The following is a 5,163-nucleotide window of genomic DNA, read 5'->3' on the forward strand; positions in this document are numbered from 1 at the left end:
TCGTCAGTAGGAAAAGGGAGAGAAGGAAACATAGTAGGTGAGTATGGATTGGGGCTAAGAAATGAAAGCGGAAGCCGCCTGATAGAATTTTGCACAGAGCACAACTTAATCATAGCTAACACTAGCTTCAAGAATCATAAAAAAAGGTTGTATACATGAAAGAAGCCTGGAGATACTGACAGGTTTTAGATAGATTATATAATGGTAAGACAGAGATTTAGGAACCAGGTTTTAAATTGTAAGGCATTTCCATGGGCAGATGTGGACTCTGACCACAATCTATTGGTTATGAACTGTAGATTAAAACTGAAGAAATTGCAAAAAGGTGGGAATTTAAGGAGATGGGACCTGGATAAACTGAATAAACCAGAGGTTGTACAGAATTTCAGAGAGAGCATAAGGGAACAATTGACAGGAATGGGGGAAGAAATACAGTAGAAGATAATGGGTAGCTTTGAGAGATGAAGTAGTGAAAGCAGGAGAGGATCTAGTAGATAAAAGGACGAGGGCTAGTAGAAATCCTTGGGTAACAGAAGAAATATTGAATTTAATTGACGAAAGGAGAAAATATGAAAATGCAGTAAAAGAAGCAGGCAAACAGGAATGCAAACATCTCAAAAATGAGATCGACAGAAAGTGCAAAATGGCTAAGCAGGGATGGCTAGAGGTCAAATGTAAGGATGTAGTGGCTTATCTCACTAGGGGTAAGATAGATACTGCCTACAGGAAAATTAAAGAGACCTTTTGAGAAAAGAGACCCACTTGTATGAATATCAAGAGCTCAGATGGAAACCCAGTTCTAAGCAAAGAAGGGAAAGCAGAAAGGTGGAAGGAGTATATAGAAGGTCTATACAAGGGCAATGTACTTGACGACAATATTATGGAAATGGAAGAGGATGTAGATGAAGATGAAATGGGAGATATGATACTGCGTGAAAAGTTTGACAGAGCACTGAAAGACCCGAGTCGAAACAAGGCCCCGGGAGTAGACAATATTCCATTAGAACTACTCACAGCCTTAGGAGAGCCAGTCCTGACAAAACTCTACCACCTGGTGAGCAAAATGTATGAAACAGGCGGAATACCCTCAGACTTCAAGAAGAATATAATAATTCCAATCCCAAAGAAAGCAGGTGTTGACAGATGTGAAAACTATCAGTTTAATATGTCATGGCTGCAAAATACTAATGCGAATTCTTTACAGATGAATGGGAAAACCGGTAGACGCCGACCTCGGGGAAGATCAGTTTGTATTCCGTAGGAATATTGGAGAGCATGAGGCAATACTGACCCTATGACTTATTTTAGAAACTAGATTAAGGAAAGGCAAACCTACGTTTCTAGTATTTGTAGACTTAGAGAAAGCTTTTGACAATGTTGACTGGAATAGTCTCTTTCAAATTCTGAAGGTGGCAGGGGTAAAATACAGGGAGCGAAAGGCTATTTACAATTTGTACAGAAACCAGATGGCAGTTATAATAGTGGAGGGGCATGAAAGGGAAGTAGTGGTTGGGAAGGGAGTGAGACAGGGTTGTAGCCTATCCCTGATATTATTCAATGTGTATATGGAGCAAGCAGAGAAGGAAACAAAAGAAAAATTCGGAGTAGGTATTAAAATCCATGGAGAAGAAATAAAAACTTTGAGGTTCGCCGATGACACTGTAATTCTGTCAGAGACAGCAAAGGACTTGGAAGAGCAGTTGAAAGGAATGGACAGAGTCATGAAAGGAGCGTATAAGATGAACATCAACAAAAGCGAAACGAGGATATGGAATGTAGTCGAATTAAGTCGGGTGATGCTGCGGGAATTAGATTAGGAAATGAGACACTTAAAGTATTAATGGAGTTTTGCTATTTGGGGAGCAAAATAACTGATGATGGTCGAAGTAGAGAGGATATCAAATGTAGACTGGCAATGGCAAGGAAAGCGTTTCTGAAGAAGAGAAGTTTGTTAACATCGAGTATAGATTTAAGTGTAAGGAAGTCGTTTCTGAAAGTATTTGTATGGAGCATAGACATGTATGGAAGTGAAACATGGACGATAAGTAGTTTAGACAAGAAGAGAATAGAAACTTTCGAAATGTGATGTGGTGCTACAGAAGAATGCTGAAGTTTAGATGGGTATATCATATAACTAATGAGGAGGTATTGAATAAGATTGGGAGAAGAGAAGTTTGTTTGACAACTTGACTAGAAGAAGGGATTAGTTGGTAGGACATGTTCTGAGGCATCAAGGGATCACCAATTTCGTATTGGAGGGCAGCGTGGAAGGTAAAAATCATAGAGGGAGACCAAGACATGAATACGCTAAAGAGATTCAGAAGGATGTAGGTTGCAGTAGGTACTGGGAGATGAAGAAGCTTGCAGATGATAGAGTAGCATGGAGATCTGCATCAAAGCAGCCTCAGGACTGAAGACCACAACAACAACAACAACAACATTACTCTGAAACTGCATCCATGCATGCAGACAGTGATTCCTTTCTGTTTCTCTTTTCGGATGCACTTATATTTCCAACAGTACAAGCAAGCATGAATGCATATTTGTGCATATTTAATTTGTTCAAATTCGAGGGTGTGAATCGCAGTGCATTCTTTCCCAGATTTGGTCGGTAGTCTCTTGCAGTGTTTGCTTGTGAAGGCAACTGCAGCCCATGTGTGTACCATTGTGTAGTGTGCTGAGGTTATACTTTAATGCAGGGTCATCCACGATTCGGCTTGTGAGCCATACCCTTGTTCATGTGCCACAGTACTCGCACTCCCTTCACACTTCACCCACGTCCATGGCACACTGTCTGGAATGTGGGGGAAAAAATGGAAACTGTGAATGTGCCGTATTTAGACGTCAATGCACTGCATACTACTTGGTTTCATATTTCATATCTACAACAAGGCAGGTCGCTAACAAAACAAATTTTCATTTGATTAGATTAGATTAGATTAATACTAGTTCCATGGATCATGAATACGATATTTTGTAGTGATGTAGAACGAGTCAAATTTTCCAATACATGACATAATTAAACATAATTAAGTTAATATAACAACTTTTTTTAAATTTTTTGTTAGTTTTTTTCTTTTTTTTCTTAATTTATATCTAAAAATTCCTCTATGGAGTAGAAGGAGTTGTCATTCAGAAATTATTTTAATTTCATCTTAAATACTTGTTGGTTGTCTGTCAGACTTTTTATTTGGTAAGTGACCAAAGACTTTAGTGGCAATATAATTCACCCCTTCCTGTGCCAAAGTTAAATTTAATCTTGAATAGTGAAGATCATCCTTTCTCTTCAGTATTATTTATTTATTTTTGGCTCACTGAAGACATAATGTAATAATGTACTTTTTATCTGGTGCAAATTTCACAGATTTTTGCACTCAGGTTGCCTCTGTTCGTGACTTATTTCATTTCATAATGGAACAGAAGGTCTTTCACACACATATGTTGATCGAAATATTGTAGCTCATTTTCAACCTCATAATGGAGACTTAGAAACTCTGCCTGAGGAAAATAATATAGATAACCTGGACAGTCCACTTAAAATGCGAGGGCTGCAAGCCATTCCAGATGTTCTAATTTTCGCTCCTGCACTCCTTTTCCCTTCATAAGTTCAACAATAGCGTACGTTAAATCGAAAAATCATTACCAGCATTCCCTTGCACTAGCAAAAGTACTTTGCAGTAGTACTCTGTTTGTTCATTTCCATTGAAAACTGTTGAAACTGACAGTTGAATAATACATGCGACTTCAGAAATTTTACTATTTGTATCACTAATTTCTTCATGTGCTCCATGCCTACAAATTCGACATAAAGTGCTTCTTGATGTACGAACAATGAATCCTGCATGGTTTTGATTTGATTTGATTTATTGAACCATTTTTAAGCATTTTCCATACAGATGATGTCGTCAGTTTACATATATTGTACAGTTACATAATAAGTCATGCATTTTAACATGGTGAAGAAATATATACGGTTTATACTAGGTCCATTCAGTAATCATTAGATATAAATGGATCATGATTGATATACGTTAATCATTAAGTATAACTGTATTATGAAAATAAAACACATAGTGTGCCACAATTATATTTCCAGGAAAACACAAGTAATTTAGTTGTTATATCATAAAGCCACTTTAGTTGATCATTGTAATTTTTTGCTCTTTCATTGTCAACTAAATCTTTAAGCTCTTTCTTCTCAGAACTGTAATGTCGCTTCATTCAAATTCGAAGTACGTGTCGATTATATGGCTGTCTAATAGATACCGAGAATTCCCAATACTCTCTTCTGTCATTTCCATTCATTTCTGAAGCTCTTGACGATAGAGCACCAGATGGCGTCTTTTTGTGCAAGCAGCCATTAGAGCTGCAAACGTCTTTCAACCCACAGACAAACAGAGGAGGGTACACAGCGCTGACACTACAATGCTGCCGAACTGAAGAGAGTTGTGCTGACCGAAAAATTCCATGCTGCAATGCAAAATGAGAGGTTTCACTGTATCAGGTACTTCCGAGGAGGACTGAGCAAAGCCATGGCTGGCTGACCCTTGGCCTGCACATCGCTTACACATCTGGCTTGCATGTGTTCTGGCACGCTGCTTTAAGACGATTTCTATGCAGTGATGTCTGTCGACTCCAGAGAGAGCACACTGAATGTTTTAAATGATTGCAGACAAAAAGAAGTCATATGGGCAGGCACTTCTAAAGACAATTTGAGAAAACAACTAAGAGCCTCCCATATGTGTTTCCCAGTTTCAGTAATAATCACTGAAATACTTTGTATAGACATGCTAAACAAATATCTCAAATTGGTATATAAGTCGCTGGTTGTCAGTTAATTAAACATTATTGTCAGTCATGTCCGGCAGAGATCGCATAAAAATATCTTGCCTAGTTCTCAGTCTCCAAAGCACAAAATGAGAAGCTTCCTATGACCTTCAATGAAATTTGAAATCAAAACGTTGCTATCATTAGTGTATAGATAATTCTGTTACTTAAATATTGTTTTACCCATTTGTCTTCAAGTTTTCTTTTTCCCTTGCTGTCTGTCACAATCAGGGAATATTGATACAACTGGTTCTTGAAAGAGTAGGGAGTGGAACTCGGACCATGAATGTACAAGTACCTGTTGTCATGTGTGGGAGAGATAACTCTTTTTAGGCT

This window comes from Schistocerca americana, chromosome 2, assembly GCF_021461395.2.
Source record: "Schistocerca americana isolate TAMUIC-IGC-003095 chromosome 2, iqSchAmer2.1, whole genome shotgun sequence".
NCBI lineage: Eukaryota > Metazoa > Arthropoda > Insecta > Orthoptera > Acrididae > Schistocerca > Schistocerca americana.